Here is a 20,009-nt window from a genome sequence, read left to right on the forward strand (position 1 = left end):
ACATATAAAACATATACATTTTATCGTATAGAACATTATTGAAAATAAGGCTACGAGGAGTCTTAGCATGTTTAGCACATTGATGCATTTTATTGTCACCTAAACTTTTGTTATAAAACATATACACCTCGGATTTTGGAATGAAAATAATAATAAAAAAACAAATGAAAGAGAACCAATCACAACCCTTTGATTTTGAAAGAAAAAACAAAAACAAAAAAACAAATGAAAAAAGACCAATCACAGCCCACCACCATTACATTTTCCTTCTCTCTCTCTCTCTCTGTCACTCTCTCTCTCTCTCTCTCTCCAATGAAACATCGCATGGTGCTTGACGCCCCCTACTAATTAACCTGCGTTAGGGCAGTGTGTAACGCCCGCATATTCGGGCTAGACGACTATGAAATAATGAGCAATACAAAAAAAAATTATAGAAGATTATTTACGATAAATAACCTTAAATGAATTTATAGTATATGTGACAAGGATTCCGTACATATAAAGAACAATGAAATCCGACTTCGTATGAATAAGTTATGCTTCTTCGAAGTTTCACGATTAAACCAACACGGCTCTGCGTATCGTAAAAAATGATTTTTTGGATAGGTTGCTTATTAGCCTAAGCAATCTAAACAAAAGTCGTAGTAGTCGTAAAAGGTGAGAGTGTGCATATAGAGAACGCCTAAATCTAACTTTATATACAAAAGTTATGATTTTTCGAAGTTGCAGCACAGTAGTGCGAACACAGAAATCAAATTTTAAATCAGTCGATTTTTAGTCGAAACAAAATAAACGAGAACTGAAGATCTCGTAATAAGGAGTCCATGATAAAAAGATAGATGAAAACAAAGTCCGTATGTAAAATTTATGAGTTTTACACGGTCGTTAACAGTGTAATCTTCGTAGAGTGTTAAATTTAAGATCGGCTGAGAATTAGCCGACGGGGTCTAAATGAAAGTTGTAGTACTTGGAAATACCTACGAGTGGATATAGAGAACAGTCTACGAAGGGTCAAGGTGTGCACATTAGTCTGAATTTTTGGGGTTTCATTGGAATAGTTAACATTGAAGGGTCTAGGTGTCCGGAAAATAGAAGATTTCGGTTTCGAAATTCTATCCACATAATTTCCTCATTTTTGCTAAAATATCTATAAGTTAAGCTACACTTATTTTATTTCAATGTAACTTATATTTATTTTCATAGTCGTTATTATGAATCTATAAATAGAATTTATAAGTAATTCCAACTCATTATACAGATTGATTACTTACGGGGATGATGTCTAGGCTGTATTTAATGAGGTGTTTAAAGTGGGATTTCCAAATAGTATACCATGTATACCAAATGGACCCTACCTCCTATATGATCCTACATGGTTGTTCCTTACTTGATAGATCTTGATGTAAACATCAGGATTCGTGAGGAATCTAGACTATCATTAGTCGTCATTAATATAAGACTAAGACTTAGTAATGTGAACCTAGGTCTTGTCAGAGGAAAGGATAAAGTACCCATGCAAAGTTGTGCCTAAATTCTGAGGCATTCACTTTTATCAAGTGAGTGCATAGTTACTTTCATCTTACAGATAAATATGAAGTATTTAGACAGTTAACTGCTATGTGTGCCTATTATCTGCAATATATGTTTGATGAACCTATATGACATGATTTTACTCGATTTTATTATATAGGTATTTTTGTATATATATATATATATATATATATATATATATATATATCAGGTAGCGATGGGTAATGAGAGATGTGAGATGAGAGATGAGAGATGAAAAATGATTAGGAGAGGTCGACCTTAATAATGAAAATATAGGAGATGCCATGACTTTTACTTGCGATGTAGTCATCTACCAGAGAATAGATGATGACCACAGACTAATCTCAACAGTCCAGTGGAACACCGGCAGGTTCGCAACATGTAGGTGATGAATTACGAGTTCAGGCGATGTACGAATCGCATATTCATGCGATGTACTCTACTGACATGTATTACAGAGGAATCCCCGAAGTAGTACTGTCAATGCGATGTTAGCGATGAAAATTAGGAGAAATCCTTAGCGATGAAAATATAAAATGCGATGTTGGCAATGATTTTTTAGAATAGTTCCACAAAAGTATATATAGAAGATAATAGAGATAGGTAATTAGGTTAACTGTTTGATAATTAAACATATTAACTATATTATTATGGGTTGAAAACCCTATGTACTCACCAGTTTTTCCAACATGACCCACTCAACTTCTCTGTATCATAGGTAATGGTACAAAAGTACACGAATGATGAGAGATTCAAGGAGATGTAGACTGTTAGTCTAAGATATTGTAAGGCCTGTTTGTGCTTATGTTTCTTGTATCAGTTATGACATCCCAAAATTTTTAATAACTAATGAAAAACATTTCCTCAAAAATACTTTTATGGGACAAATTCCACATTTATAAACAAGCCCTTTTTTAAATACACGTAAATAAAAAATTTAAAATGACCCTAAAAATAGGGATGTCACATGGTGTTGGCGTGTGCTAACAAGCTTGGCAAATAGGCTTGGTGCATGTACTCCCTATAGCCAAAAGATGTGGAGTAGAGATGAAGAAGGAATCTATAGGAAAAACGGATCCATCCCTAATGATTAAGTTCTTGGATCGATAATATAAGGCGCATCAAATGATAGGTTGGCGAGATGGTTAGTCTCGACGGGGTAGGTTCGACATCCTCTTCGGCAACGTCTTCGTGGCTCGGCAAACACCGGGTCGTCTCCTCGGTATGCCGAGGTTGGCATTTGAACTCGGCAGGAGATGTTGAGTCCGTCTCACCAGTTACCCTACACTCCTGAGAGAAAACCCTAATCACCATTAGAGCTAGAAAGTGAGTGAGGAGCTAGGTTGGTGGTCGTTGGTGCATTCCTTGAAGGAAAAGTGAAGAGTATTGAGGTTGGGGCAAGAGGAGGCTTTGGACCCACAGATTCAGCAGTGTTTGCTTGAGGTAAATATGCTCACTTGCTCATCTTCTAGGGAAATCTTGATATGGGGGTTTTCTTCCATTTTTTAGAGTCATTGAGCCTTTTGTGTATGATTTGAGGTTGGAATCCCAGATCTGAAGTGTGGAGGGTCTTGAGAGCCTAAAGACCTGAACTTTATTGAGCTAGAGACTAGACTTTGAGCACCTAACCCTTTGTAAGACTTGGTATTGGCATTTTTGGGCATATATGCCATGCATGAGCGTAAAGGTCGAGACTTTACGCGGATTTTGTGCCTTTAAGGACTAGATCTAGAGTCTAGTGTGGTAGATCTGACCTTGGACGTTTGAATGAGAAATCAGATCGAAGGGACTTGTCGAGTCCATGGCCTGACTCGACAAGTCGGTGAGGGTTTGTCCCGATGAGCTTGATTATGCGATAGCTCGGCGAGTTGGGGGTCAACTCGACGAGCTGAGCTGGACCTTCGAGAGACTTCTGAGAAAACGAGTTGACTCGACGAGTCACATGGGTGCACTCGGCGAGTCGGGTCAAACATGGACTGTTGACTCGAGTTTGACTTCTGTTGACTTTAGGGTTGGGTCCAGCATGAGTAATGGAGACCATGGAGAGGTAAAATGGTCTTTTATCCACCTCAAGAGTTAGAAAGTGGAAGAATAACCTTTGGTTTACTTAGAGTCGGCAATCGAGTATTTATTGAGATAATTACCCTATGTATTAGGCGGTGGTTAGTTCGAGATTCGAGTGCGAGGATGATTGCTTGCTGTCGAGGTGAGTCTTCTCACTATACTTACCATGAGTGGTATCCTTGTGTGACTGAGATGTCTTATGTGTTTATATTGAGTACTGTGATATCCTTCATTATGTCTATGTGATTTATGTCGTGTATCATTATGTGCTTACTGAGTTAGGTCTGGAGGGTCCACCCGAGTTATGGGACTGGAGGGTCCCACTGAGACACATTGACCGGAGGGTCTTACAGTGCTATGGCCTCGAGTGGCTAATGAGTTGTGTGTGGTATTTTGGATAACTCACTAAGCTTCGTACTTACCGTGTTATGTGTTATGTGTTTCAGTTTTTTCTCAGATTCGCGGGAAGGCACCGGTTTGATTGTACACACCAGTGGAAGAGTTATGTTTTTGAGGATCCTAGATTTTAATCAAACAATTATGGAGTTGCGAGTTGTAAATTAAATAAATGAGATTTTTGTGAAATGTGTTATGAGAATTATGTGATTTTAAATGAAAAAAATTTTGTTTGAAAATTTACGGTGTTACAAGTTTGTATCAGAGCCTTGGTTTAAGGGATTCGGATGCACCTTCGGGTAAGTCTGGACTCAAACTTAGGATTTGAGAAAAGTTTTCAAAAAGAAAAGATTTTTCTAAAACGAGTAAGATTTTCTAAGAGAAAAATGAGAAGAAGCAGTGTGTACAATCAGCCAGAGCCCGAACGGTGATTTCCCAAAATACCCTTATTTATTTATTTGTGTTATGAGTTATTATTGAGATATTAGTGATGCATACTAGAAGATAGGCTAGGTATTTCATATATTAGGGGTAGAGTTGCCTGATTTGTAATGCCTTAGCCTAGGGATTGTCGTTATCTGCTATGTGCCTTGAGTATGTGCTGAGTAAGAGTATCTAGCAGGAATCACTTAGAGAGAGAGAGTTTTGAGTCGAGAGAAAGTCTAGGAGAGATACCTAGATGAGCATTGAGGAGTCTGCTGAGAAGAGTAATTAGATACCATGAGAGGTGAGGCAGCTTGAGTTCAGTGATGCCTTTTGAGAGCAAGTAGAGCAAATAGAGTTGTAACCTAGAGTGGTTTTACGTGTTGGTGGAGATTATTCGACGCCCGAATGCTGCTTGCTTTGTGGAGCTCTTCATGATGGGAGTCAGCTACTAAGTGAATATGACGATATTCAGGAGGTAGATGGCTGGCATCATAAGGAGTTCTTCAGCAGCTGATGGCAGAGAAGTGTGAGAACCTAGGAAGAGCCTAGGGAGTGTCTGTAATCAGTAGAGTATGTTGATAAAGGAGAGTATTCACTGGGTAGCGACCGAGTATATCGGGATTGGTGATCGAGAATGGTTGTGTAGCTACTTAGGAAATCTGGGTGGATCCGTGTGAAAAGTATGGGTAGATGTGGCAGGTAGTGTGGGCCCGTACTACTAAAAGTAGAGGACCCGTACTCGAAACAGGGAGAATTCCAGAGGTTCTAAGTGGCGAATTGAGAGGTGATAACATGGTTCGGGTACCATGATTCGTGGCAGATCGAGGGGTGATAACATGGTTCGGGTACCATGATTCATGGCAGATCGAGGGGTGATAACATGGTTCGGGTACCATGATTCGTGGCAGATCGAGAGGTGGTAACATGGTTCGGGTACCATGATTCGTGGCAGATCGAGAGGTGATAACATGTTTCAAGTACCATGGTTTATGGCGATGAGTGCTTCAGAGTTTATCAGTTATTCCGTTGTGTTTGAGTAGACTGAGAAAAGATGTGACAGAGTGTGGGGCCTGAGGGCCATGTCAAACGAGTTTCAATGGAGCATACCTTGAGAGGGAAATCGGGTCAGTTTCTGAGAGATTTTATTGGTGAGATTCCAGTTGGAGTCACAAGACTTAAGGATGGGTAGAGATGGTGCTACATGGGGGATTGCGGTCTGAGATGAGCAATCGGACGATAGTAGAGATGTCACTTCTGTGACTAGAGTTGCGCTAATTCCGTTCCTGTGAGAAGCAGAAGATACATTGAGTTTCCAGTTTCTGAGTTTGAAGGTAAACCCTGTGGGGTAGCAATTGTTGCGATCTTTCACCAGAGCATATGGGTAGTATGTCTGCCGCAGGGTTATATTTGTTGGATTAATGTCTAAGTCCATAACTATAATTGGTAAGACTTGACCCGACCCGGCATGGTCCATTTGGGTTGCATGGCATCATGCATTTGGATAGACTATAATGAGAGAAATAACACTTAAGGTTGGTTAATATATTATAAGTTCTAATATATTAATAAGGTTATTTAATTAGTATTGATCAAGAATTAATTTGGAATTAATTAAGTGATCAAAAGGAGACTAATTAAATATATGGGTTGATTGTGTAAATCATTCATTCTTATATATGTGGGCTTGTGATCCAAGATTCCTTATGTTGGACTAAGTCCATGGGGTGACCCATGGATACTCCATGGAGGTTAAAATCCATGGAGCATAAGGAATGGGTAAAGTTATGAGTTACATGGTGTAACCCTAATAGCCACCATATAAAAGAATCCCATGGCTCAAGAAATCGTGCACTAATGTGTGAATATGAGGGCTAGACGATTTCAAGGAGTGTTCCATTTCTCTCAAGTCATTTCATGTGCATTTGGTGCTGTGTGAACCATTTGAGGTGTCACACTTGGGGCACTAGGCACTCAAGCTTCATGGAGACAAGCTACATCAAACAAAGGTATGTACTCTATCCATTTGATTACCCAAGTATCAAGTATTGTATGCTAGATAGGGTAATACCTTGGAAAGTTCATAATTGCATGTATAATAGAGAAAACATAGATCCAAGGTATTTAGGGTTGCATGTACACTTAGGAGTGTTAGAATGCGCAAAACTCATCAGTGGTATCAGAGCCAAGGCTTGTTTTCTTGTTATACTTGTAAAATTAGCTGAAAAATCGAATTGTATTAGTTTAAAAGTTATGCTAATTACTTGAAAAAAAATTTGATGTGAATTATCTTTGTTCATATGAGTTTATTAGATTAATAGAAAAGTTAATTGATTATGTGTTTTCAATCCATTTTAATCTAAGAGTTGATTCTAAAATGTGTTTTTGTAACTTGTCCTCAAGTTATATGAAAAGTCACATTTAAGTTTCATAAAACTCATAAAAAGTTGGCAATGGTTACAAAAATGAAGAGTCTTGTCCTCATTAAATGGTTTTATGACTCCATAACTTGTCCTCAAGTTATGGAGGTTGAAGAGTCACTTCATTAAATGATAAAATGTGTAACCTTAATTAGTTCCATAAGTTACAAAAATAAAGAAAAGTTGCATTCTTTTATTAGTTTAAAGTCTTCCATAACTTGTCCTCAAGTTATGGAACTTGAAGAGTTTTTTTTAATTAAAACTACTTTAAACACATAAGTTATGGAATTAATTAGTTTTGAATATTTTCAAAACTTGCCCTCAAGTTTTGGAATTTGTAAAGTTTTCCCCATGAATACTTTAATTCCAAGTTAGCCCTTAGAATTTTAAAAGTTAAAATTCAACCCTTATACTTTATAGTATATAAGTTAATAATAAATATATGTATAAGAGCAAGTCAGTCTTACCGTTAGTAGGCCTCATTCACGAAGCCGGTCTATAAGGGGGGTATAAGGTTACTGCCTATAAAATGGCAGTTTAATGGGTGTCCACTCTCACCCACCACTTCCTTGACTGGTGGAGGGTCGTTAGCCGAACGGGTAGGACAAGGACTATAATTCTCCCTTCATTAAAAGTATTAATGATAAATACTAAGTAACTAAACACTTATAAATTCCCAATCTTAGTTACTTAGGAAAATCTGAATAAGGTGCTAATCCATGAAATTACACTTTGCACTTTGTTTAAACCGTTAGTGGAGCGTGTGTGGTTAACCGGCACACTAACCTGGATTTAACAAAGTAGGCAAAGGGTAACTTAATATTTATCATAGTATCGGTGGAGCTCGTGTGGTTAACCGGCACATCGATTGAGGGGTAAATATTAAGGGTACCAAGTATATTTGCATGGTTACTTCACACCTTGTTTTGTGATCCTCGGCATCCCAGTCACAAAACCTGAAGGGCACACTCGAGATTGAAACATGCCATTGAAAAGTTCAATGAATCTCAAAAGATCTAGGAGTTTCAAATCCAATTAAAAACCTAATTACATTATTTCGTTTTTCATGGTGGAAATTGGTAAATCGTCATTTACCTACCTTCAACTATTTTATAACTCGGATTACGGCATCCCTCTTCCAGTTATAAATAGGTTGTTGGATCCTAGCCTTAATATTTCATATTGGGTGTTATATTAAGGACTTTAGATCAACTATCTTGAATATCTCCCAACAGATGTCTAGTTCAGACATCTATGATCTTCCCAAATCTCTTGGAACTTTACTTCCTGCACATCCTCCAATTATTCTCCCTAACCCACAAGTTCAAGGTCACTCAAGCCCTAATGGCAAGCAAGGTCTATGTGTGATCACATCTTAGAGATGAAGTCACATATTGACAAGCTGGGAGAGTTGGGTGTCAAAGTCTTGAGAAAGTTGGATGTTCAATCACTTTCTAAGTCACATAGTGAGTTCCTTTGGGACTACTATGAAACAGACTATGACATGAACCTTAATGATCATATCTATTTGCTTGGTGCTGCTGAATCAACAATGATTTGGAACGATAGTAAAGCAAATTTGATTAGAAGATCAACTTCCCAAAAACTTTATGGACAGTGACAATGGTGACACTGGAAATCTAGAAAAAGCATTCTCTTCCCAATGGAAAGGGATTGGCCATAGTCAACCCGGTTGACCAAATGGTAAAGAGAAAGGCTAAGTCTGAGATAGTCCCATTACCAAAGGGTCCATATGTTTATTTTGCCAAAGGAAGGGGCGTTGATTGCAAAGCTGCCAAATTTACCTAAGGATGTTAAAGTCAATAAGTTTGACTCTACATCAGGTAGAGCCCATTATCTAACTCTGTTAAGTTCTATTATGAGATCCACATTACATGATGTGACTGGGTCACATGTTGATGTTTTAAGAATCAAAGAATAGAGAGAAATCTTAAAGGAAGTATATGTTGATTCTGATCGCGAAGGTGGATTTCGATCGCATCAGAATTTTGAGCAAGGAATAGATAACAACAATTTTCCATGTGGATTGTAAGGATAAGTTTTTCCGCAAAGTTTTAAAATAAAAGAAAATTGTTTATTTTTATTTATTTGAAGTATCCTTACCATGGAATTTGTGGAAAATTGTTGCTTATATGATTCCACTGACAGCAATATTGGAAAATGGATTTGATTCTTTCATTTGTGGTAATTTCTAAATTTACCAAATCAGGAAAGTTCCTCATCGCCCAAGTTTCAATTGGACCGAAACTTGGAATCATGCAAGTTGAATAGTATGATGAATGAGAACTTTCAAGCATTGGAAAATCAAGACTAATTACTTGTTCACATGGATGTGTGAGTCAAGTGAAGGACTAAAGGGATCGAGTACACATTCTTGTGCACTGGTCATGTCCACCACAAAGCTCGTTAAGACTATTTGATTTACTAAAGTTTAGTAAATATGGTTATACTTACAAGTTTAAGTATAATTCTGAAACATTGGAAAAGTCTCAATGTATGGCAGAACGAATGAGAAGAATCAAATTAGGTAGAAAGATAAAAGTTTTCTCAAATCTGAAAAGATGGGAGAGTACTTTAGTATCATGTTTTGTGATCATATTAATGATTTAAGAACCACATCACAATTGGTCTTCTAAGGACATCTTAGTGCATTCTTATGACTAAGAAGAGGAGTCATGAATTGTTGAAATGGTTAAATCAAGAAGATGAGTCATACTTCGTTTCAAAACAAGTCTTAGAGTCATACTCCAAGACTATAAGTTGAGTGGCATATCTTAAAGAAAGGTTTATAACACTTGTCAAATGTAAGAGTAAAAGTGTCCTACTCTTGTACATTTGAAGTTGGTAAGTTGTGATGTTTTGGATTAAACAAAGACCAACTAAGGCCAATTGTGTGAAGTGTTTGTCTTGATAAAGAATCTGCACTATTTCTTGAATATTTGGCAAGATAGTCTTATATGTCAAGAGGACAGTGGGAGTCTTAAAGATCCTAAAAAGAATTTCAAGAACTAATCAAGAATAAAACCTGAGGTTCTTCACTAGCACACGACTTGAGGTTTATAACCTATCATGTTGACATATTCTGTGCCCATTCCAGTTAAAGTTGGCTTTGCATAGGAGTTCTGAAAGTTCTCAATTGGTTGCATAACAACTTGGAAGCAATGGCAGACCCTGTACTGCCAGGTGGCAAGAAGTTAAGATTGCATAAGTTCAGTCCATATGAGTTTGGATTTGTCATTATCCTTGTCTTGTGACTATGGTTTTGACGATTCACATGGATAAGAACACATACACCATAAAATCTAAGGGTCATAAGGTTTCTCTCCGATTCATGAAAATGATGGTGAGGAAACACTTCCACCAAGTAGATTTGAAGCAGATGGCAAAAGGTCTAAACAATTGAGACTACAATTACGGCATCCCTTTTCATAGTTCTGAAATTGTTTAGACACACATGCATGCTATCTAAGGAAAGGTGTATGATTTTGATAAAGTTTTATCAAAGCATCTCGTATCAGAAATCTGAACTTTGGTAAGGAAGTCAATAAAGTATTGATTGCTAGAAGTCCAGCTGATTTCTGAGTACATGTTAAAGCTAGTGGGAGCATAAGTGTTATGCTAATAATCATCATGTTAGTGGGAGCATGATAATTATTGTTAGTGTTGCAAGTTAGCAATGTTAATTATAGAAAACAAAAGTTTCAATTCGTGAGGCTGCAGGGATTGAAAAAGTTGTTTTGCTATAATTAAGGGAGAGGATATACTTCATTTCAGTTCTACAGGCTTAGATTGAGACCTTAATCATCTTTAGTCAAGAATATATATATGAATTTCATGTTGGATTGGTTCAACTTAAGGAAATTCTATATATTGCGTTCTCAAAATTCGATTATGATTACGGCATCCCTCTTCATAGTCAAATTTTGAAAACATGGCAAATAAAAATATTGTAGCAAAAGACTGGTCTAGAATCATGTCTTTATGTGAGACATCATGAATCGTGTACCATTTGCTTTGGGTACAGGATCGATTGCATGTGCTATAATATTTGTCATTTCTAAATTTTTCCAAATGCCCAGAGGCATTAAGAAGGGAAAAGGTCTAGAATTGGATATGACTAAAATGATTAAGCAATTGTCGAGGACAATCTGAGGTTTACCAAAGATTGGTTGCTCAGGGACAGTTGGAAGTATAGTGCTAATTTTGGAAGGACCATATTGACATATTCTGAAAAGAGGCATCTCTTATTCAGAAGTGATAGTCAAAATGAGAATATGGAGTTGTCTCCATAGGTGGAAGTTATCTGTGTAAGATTAGAAAACTTAATGCAAGAAGCATGTCCAAAGCAATGTACTTTGAATATGAGACTTAGTTTCCATGGAGTTGATCTCCATTGGAATACCTTATAATGACTATTGACAAGTCTTTGTGACTTTGTACATATTCATTACAGGAGGGTCAGTGCATATAAGTTTAAAATCTAAACAGATTTCGATAAATGATAGGAATTTGAAATTCTCACATTTTTCGATAAGGATTTGGGAGTGTGAAATTAGAATCATTGAAATTATGTTCAATTGGTTTATTTCACAAAGTAAGGATCATAGACAAACATAGAGTGCATATTTGGTGTATGGCAAAGCTATTGTTTAAGAAAAACATAGTGTACATGCTTGGAGCATGGGACAACTAGTGTTTTTAATTCAAGTATAAAGTTGATAAAATCGAAACAATGAATAATGAGTAATCAGTATGGTGATAAATAAAAGTGTTTATTTATATTCATAGGGTTTGATACCATATTTTATTCATTTATTCTTGTGTTTCACTTTGCATGTTTTGACTTCCAGAATAACTAAGTCGCTCTTCCTGAATGATTAAGTTATTCAGACCATCCACAGTCGGTCATATGTTGGAAGTAGATATGAATCAAGACTGTCATGGGTTGGTTTGTAGAGGTCCAAGTTGGTGGACAAAGTGGTGCTACAACACTCATGAGTGCTCATAAGTTCTGAGTATTGGATTCAACCCGCGCTCATTTGAATCACTTCATGGATTTTATCACGAGTGATCATGAGACGATAATATCTTATATTCTTCAAACCTAGAGATATGAGTTGTTACTATGAGTTGGTTGTACATTGATTGCACGAAAACGCATTCGGTAACTCGATGTCATAAAACGTGCCTTTGTGTATGATTCAACAAGTAGTAGAACAAGCCATATGAGTCGAAGTTTATCCATTCCTTTTACCTTCGGTATAAAAGCGATATCTGTGGGCCCCTCGATGATTTAAAGATAATACATGTGAGTGCTTGGCCAAGCCAGGACTGATTTGATTTGTTCAAATTAGTCAGTCATCATGAATCGGAAATCGGGAAACAACAAATAGACAGAGAGAATGATTGATAATCCATGTCTCAGTCCATATGATATCTAGAATGGAGGAATATATGATCCCTTATCTAATGGACAAGTCATTGACAAAGTTCAGAGTTCATCGACAAGGTCAGAGTTCGACAGAAGCTTTTGAGAGCTACGATTGCTGATCGGTTCCTGAAGTCATACGCAATAATAGTTTTAGACTTATCCAAGTGGGAGACTGTTGGATTAATGTCTAAGTCCATAACTATAATTGGTAAGACTTGACCCGACCCGACATGGTCCATTTGGGTTGCATGGCATCATGCATTTGGATAGACTATAATGAGAGAAATAACACTTAAGGTTGGTTAATATATTATAAGTTCTAATATATTAATAAGGTTATTTAATTAGTATTGATCAAGAATTAATTTGGAATTAATTAAGTGATCAAAAGGAGACTAATTAAATATATGGGTTGATTGTGTAAATCATTCATTCTTATATATGTGGGCTTGTGATCCAAGATTCCTTATGTTGGACTAAGTCCATGGGGTGACCCATGGATACTCCATAGAGGTTAAAATCCATGGAGCATAAGGAATGGGTAAAGTTATGAGTTACATGGTGTAACCCTAATAGCCACCATATAAAAGAATCCCATGGCTCAAGAATTCGTGCACTAATGTGTGAATATGAGGGCTAGACGATTTCAAGGGGTGTTCCATTTCTCTCAAGTCATTCCATGTGCATTTGGTGTTGTGTGAACCATTTGAGGTGTCACACTTGGGGCACTAGGCACTCAAGCTTCATGGAGACAAGCTACATCAAACAAAGGTATGTATTCTATCCATTTGATTACCCAAGTATCAAGTATTGTATGCTAGATAGGGTAATACCTTGGAAAGTTCATAATTGCATGTATAATAGAGAAAACATAGATCCAAGGTATTTAGGGTTGCATGTACACTTAGGAGTGTTAGAATGCGCAAAACCCATCAATATTATAGCATGAGAGAGTCATCAGTGGGGACTGAGATGGTCAAGGACAAGGATACACCCTATGTGAGTATAGTGGGGGATATGTTAGCAACATTGTCGGGTGATCAAGAGGAGTACATTGGGGCGGTGGCTCTCATTGTCTATGATGGATATCGAGTGTGGGAGTGAGGTATCTGCTCTCATGATAATTATCATGATGGGACATTGGTTGGGGAGTCAAAGATGAGGAGTGCGATAGTTCATTATTTTCAGACTGAGAGTCATGGCTACTATGGGACAGTTGAGATGTCCGGTAGTGTGTCGGTGTGAGATTTTGGATGACACGTTGGGAAGTTTTCGAGGATTTTATCTGAGATTCGGGATGTTTGGAGTTGCTTGGTCTCTATCGGGAAGATCATCGAGGTTATGTGGTACTTTCCAAGAGTAAGTGTGATGCACCTAGTAAAACAGTCTGTGGAATAGATTGTTGGTGTGCCAAATGGTGATGGTTCGAACCCTGAGTGGGGGAGAACTGGGTATTTTATTGAGAGTATTAGAGATTTGTTCAAGAGCGGTTAGAGGACTGGATATAGTGACCTACGGTACGAATACATGAGACCAGGGTTATTGGTGGTCAAGGCGAGGTGCAGAGCGAGATAATGCATGTTGTACGTGTTCAGGAAGGGATGAGTGTCTCCACGGGAGATGGCTGTTGGTCGGAGACCTTGTGATGGTTAGGAATTCTTCGAGGTTGTATTGGTAAATTCAAGGTGGTAGGCCGTAAGGATAGTTACGACGGTTGAGAGTTTCTAGTTCAATGTATGGGTTGTTATATGCACTTTGGGAAGGGTAGAAGCTGATTGGACAACCAACTTTAGGGTCGGTATGAGTATTCTTGCATGGGTTTTGAGAAATATAGGAGAGAGTTTCGGATTGTCGTCAACGTGTTCTGAGTGATGGACGATTCCTCCGTGTTTCAATTGAGAGTTGGAATATTCCGAAGATGCGAGTTGTGTGAGAAGAAGATCAATTGTAGGATTCTGAAAGGATGCATTGCGGTATCTGAGTACGATGCCGTAAGTAGAAATTAGTGGTTGAAACAAGACATCGTGAGGTTCTGTGATGGTGTATCGAGGTATCAGAGTATGATTCCCTGAATTTCGGATTATTTGAGACTTGAGTTATGAGATGGCAAGCGGAGTAACAAGTGATTATGGTTCCAGCGGGAGCTCTTCAGCTAATTTTCATTAAGCGGGAGTATCCGAGAATGTGAATTGCAGCAAGAAAAAGTGTTGGTCACGACGGTTGTCGTCAGGAGTGGTGATGCTTAACCTGGGTGGGTGTGTGTACCTATCTATGTTGAGCCGTGGAGTATTCGATAGTGAACTCAGTGGGGTGATGACTCAAGGAGGAGATTAAGGGGGATAAGAGGGTGAGTGGATCTGAGTGGGAGTAATCACTTCGGATTATCCGGGGAGAACCATGGAGTGAGCCCATGGCGAGTCCGTGAGAGAGAGTGTTGTGATACTACGGGGAGCCGTAGTGTTCACCAGTTAGCAAGAGAGTGTTGTGATACTGCGGGGAGCCGTAGTATTCATGAGTCGGTGAGAGAGTGTCGTAGGCCTGCAGGGAGCCGTAGCCTTCACGGGGTAGTGAGATGGAACGCTATGATACTACGGGGATCCGTAGTATTTGCTAGTCAGAGCATGACGTAGAAGAGTTTTTAGACTTGGGTATCCTTATTCTTTGAGTTTCGGGATCTTGGTGGTCGGACCACGGGCGAGACTGGGGTCTCCATATTTGTCGGGGATCGTTATATTCTGAGTTAAGTTGTGGTTATCGTGATCGAGAGGAATTAGAGGAGTGATGTACGTGTGGGTTGTGGGTTATGGGTCATGAGTTAAGTGCTTCATTGGGACGAGTGGTTCTAATTCTGTGTCGGGCCAGACTCTCGAGTCCGAGGTTGGCTTTGGTGGTGTATTGAGTAGGCGAATGAGATTCCGGATTCAGAGATGGGTTTCATTTTGAGGGGTATTGTGTGTCATCTGATGTCTTAGACCTGAGTGGGTCAGTTCGTTTGTATGGGAAGGACCGTGACACGCATGGAACTAATAAGTAGTAGATGACAGAGGTCGAGGGTGAGACGATTTCAGTTGGGGTTGTAGTATTCGCTTGGGGTAAAGTGAACTTTGTGACTTGTGTGTCACAATGGGCCGAGATAGTTGTTGTGAGAAGGAAGTCAGTGAGACGTTTTGGGGCATGCAAAGGGTAACCTTTGGAGGTTCAACTGTGGGGTCGGGAGTTAACCTGGTGCTCAACGTTGAGAGGGATATCTGAGAGGGAGCTGGGGCTTATGATTGTTAGATGTCAGAGAATACTTCCGAGCAAGCATGATCATTTTATTGTGTCTGAGGTCAGGGTGTTGAGAGTTCTTTGTTCAGATGGGTTTTGATTGCAGTACAGTGGATGGGTCTCTGGTGTAATGTGACCCTTTCGTTCCTTGGAGTATGTTATGAATCATTTAGTATGTCTGGTATGAGTGATCGGTAGCCAATTTTTGGGCTTTGACTTTTTCTATCAAGTCACAACGAGAGAATCAGAGGGGCAGTGAGTTATCAGGGTCTGTTATTCGAGGAGCGAATAACATGGTGATATCTTGAGAGGGCGGTTTGGCAGTGAGACAGGCCACTAGAGTTTCCAGATTCTGGAGAGTCAGAAGGGGTATCGTAGCGGCAGAAGGGTCTGTCTTATTCCGGACATGGTAGTTCCTGTTTGGATTCAGGTGTCCATGGAGAAAGATATTTGTGTGGTATGAGATCCTTTCAGTGGTGCTTTTCGGGTTATTGGGTTCGATCTATGTGCTGTTAAGGAGCGATTTCGAGGGCGAAATCAAATTCAAGTGGGGGAGAATTGTAACACCCGGACTTTCAGGTATGTTATTGTGTGTTTTAATTTTGAAATTTATGGAGTGACTCGACGAGTTGTGAGTCCAACTCGCCGAGTAGGGTCAAGTTACCTGCGTGGAATTAATAAGTTGACTCGACGAGTTAGAGGGCTGACTTGCCGAGTAGGTGCTGGGCAGAGAAACCCTAATTTCCCGGGGTTGGGGGCTATATGAGCGAACTTATGCCCCATTTCCGCCTCACCAGTTACCCTACACTTCTGAGAGAAAACCATGATCGCCATTAGAGCTAGAAAGTGAGTGAGGAGCTAGGTTGGTGGTTGTTGGTGCATTCCTTGAAGGAAAAGTGAAGAGTATTGAGGTTGGGGCAAGAGGAGGCTTTGGATCCACAGATTCAGCAGTGTTTGCTTGAGGTAAATATGCTGACTTGCTCATCTTCTAGGGAAATCTTGTTGGGTTATGAGCATTCTAACACTCCTAAGTGTACATGCAACCCTAAATACCTTGGATCTATGTTTTCTCTATTATACATACAATTATGAACATCCAAGGTATTATCCTAATCTAGCATACAAAATAATAAATATAACAAGATAGAATACATACCTCTTTGATGTAGAATGTCTTCATGAAGCTTGAGTGCCTAGTGCCCCAAGTGTGACACCTCAAATGGTTCACACAACACCAAATACACTTGGAATAACTTGAGAGAAACTTGAACACTCCATGAAATCGTCTAGCCCTCACACTCACACATTAGTGCCCGATTTCTTGAGCCATGGGATTCTTTTATATGGTGGCTATTAGGGTTACACCATGTAACTCATAACTTTACCCATTCCTTATGCTCCATGGATTTTAACCTCCATGGAGTATCCATGGGTCACCCCATGGACTTAGTCCAACATAAGGAATCTTGGATCACAAGCCCACATATATAAGAATGAATGATTTACACAATCAACCCATATATTTAATTAGTCTCCTTTTGATCACTTAATTAATTCCAAATTAATTCTTGATCAATACTAATTAAATAACCTTATTAATATATTAGAACTTATAATATATTAACCAACCTTAAGTGTTATTTCTCTCATTATAGTCTATCCAAATGCATGATGTCATGCAACCCAAATGGACCATGCCGGGTCGGGTCAAGTCTTACCAATTATAGTTATGGACTTAGACATTAATACAACAAATCTTGATATGGGGGTTTTCTAGGGTTTTCTTCAATTTCTTAGAATCATTGAGCCTTTTGTGTATGATTTGAGGTTGGAACCCCAGATCTGAAGTGTGGAGGGTCTTGAGAGCCCAAAGACCTGAACTTTATTGAGCTAGAGACTAGACTTTAAGCACCTAACCCTTTGTAAGACTTAGTATTGGCATTTTTGGGCATATATGCCATGCATGAGCGTAAAGGTCGAGACTTTACGCGGATTTTGTGCCTTTAAGGACTAGATCTAGAGTCTAGTGTGGTAGATCTGACCTTAGACGTCTGAATGAGAAATCAGATCGAAGGGACTCGCCGAGTCCATGGCCTGACTCGACGAGTCGGTGAGCGTTTGTCCCGATGAGCTTGATTATGCGATAGCTCGGCGAGTTGGGGGTCAACTCGACGAGCTGAGCTGGACCTTCACGAGACTTCTGAGAAAACGAGTTGACTTGACGAGTCACATGGGTGCACTCGGCGAGTCGGGTCAAACATGGACTGTTGACTCGAGTTTGACTTCTGTTGACTTTAGGGTTGGGTCAAGCATGAGTAATGGAGACCATGGAGAGGTAAAATGGTCTTTTATCCAATTCAAGAGTTAGAAAGTGGAAGAATAACCTTTGGTTTACTTAGAGTCGGGAATCGAGTATTTATTGAGATAATTACCCTATGTATTAGGCGGTGGCTAGTTCGAGATTCGAGTGTGAGGATGATTGCTTGCTGTCGAGGTGAGTCTTCTCACTATACTTACCATGAGTGGTATCCTTGTGTGACTGAGATGTCTTATGTGTTTATATTGAGTACTGTGATATCCTGCATTATGTCTATGTGATTTATGTCGTGTATTATTCTGTGCTTACTGAGTTAGGGCCGTAGGGTCCATCCGAGTTACGGGACTGGAGGGTCCCACTGAGACACATTGATTGGAGGGTCTTACAGTGCTATGGCCTCGAGTGGCTAATGAGCTGTTTGTGGTATTTTGGGGAACTCACTAAGCTTCGTGCTTACCGTGTTATGTGTTATGTGTTTAAGGTTTTTCTCAGATTCGCGGGAAGGCATCGGTATGATTGTACACACCAGTGGAAGAGTTATGTTTTTGAGGATCCTGGATTTTAATCAAACAATTATGGAGTTGCGAGTTGTAAATTAAATAAATGAGATTTTTGTGAAATGTGTTATGAGAATTATGTGATTTTAAATGAAAAAAAAATTTGTTTGAAATTTTACGGTGTTACAGTAAAGCTGACTGTGAAATCTCGCGGTAAGGAATCTCTAATGGCTGCTCCAACGATTCCCCGACTATCATTATCACAATAACACTTAGTCAAAATCCAATAATCCTTCTTAGGGTAAAATTACCATTTTACCTCTGTTCAAAGTCAACATTCTGGTCAAAGTCAACATTCTGGGTTGACTCAACTCACCGAGTTGACCCATCAACTCGCCGAGTTCCATAACTCAGAAACCGTGATCCATCTCGTCGAGTCCTTCACGAACTCATAGATTTTCTTCTAACAGTAGAATCGAGACTTTCCAACTCCACTTGTCGAGTCTGTACTGAACTCGTCGAGTCTTTCCTTATACATGGTCGGGGTATTTCGACCCAACTCGTCGAGTTCCTTTATGAACTCATCAAGTTCTTCAGTCTGATAAGCTATCTTAATAGATTAAGCTCCGCTCCACATACTAAGCACCACTCCACATACCAAGCTATGTCCTGCTTCATGCAGGGCCACCAGTAATCAGGGTGAAGATCCCGATACATCGTCGTCGCCCCGGGATGGATGGAAAACCTCAAATTGTGGGCCTCATCCATCAGAACCTATCGTACACCGCCTTAGTACGGAACCCAGACCCTCCTATGCAGGGTCAACAACCAGCGGTTGTCATATTCAAATGAGGCCACCTGGCCTACGATCCTCTCACACTTCCGGCGCTCTTCCTTCATACTCTCAACATGCGCCTCTCGGATCCGCTCCAGCAACAGAGTAATCACTGTCATCCTCATACATATATCTCGTATTGGAGCCACCACTGCCTTGTGGCTAAGAGCATCGACCACCACATTGGCCTTGCCCAGGTGGTAAAGGATTTCACAGTCGTAATCCTTCACCACATCTAACCACCGACGCTGCCTCATGTTCAGATTCGGCTGATCCATGAGGTACCTCAAACTCTTGTGGTTCGTGTAAATGGTACAACGAACCCCATAAAGGTAATGCCGCCAAATCTTGAGGGCGAAAACTACAACCCCCAACTCCAAATCGTGTGTCGGGTAGTTGGCCTTGTGAGGCTTCAACTGCCTCGAAGCGTATGCCATCACATGACCCCGCTACATCAACATTGCACCCATGCCCGTGATCGAAGCGTCACAGTAAACCACGAAGTCATCGACGCCCTCCCACAAAGTCAGAATCGGTGCCTCGCATAACCGCTGTCTGAGAGTCTCGAAGGCTGCCTGCTGCTCAGGCCCCCAGCAGAATGCACCGACTTCTTGGTCAGTCAGGTCAGAGGAACAACGATCATGGAGAAATCCTGGATGAATCTTCGATAGTAACCTGCTAGACCAAGAAAACTCCGAATCTCAGATGGAGACCTCGGGACCTCCCACTGCATCACGGCCTCTATCTTGGCCGGATCGGCCAGAATACCCTTCTGGTTGACAAGGTG

The sequence above is a fragment of the Lactuca virosa genome, chromosome 9 (genome assembly GCF_052849685.1).
Source record: "Lactuca virosa cultivar CGN04683 chromosome 9, Lactuca_virosa_CGN04683_v6, whole genome shotgun sequence".
NCBI classification, from domain to species: domain Eukaryota; kingdom Viridiplantae; phylum Streptophyta; class Magnoliopsida; order Asterales; family Asteraceae; genus Lactuca; species Lactuca virosa.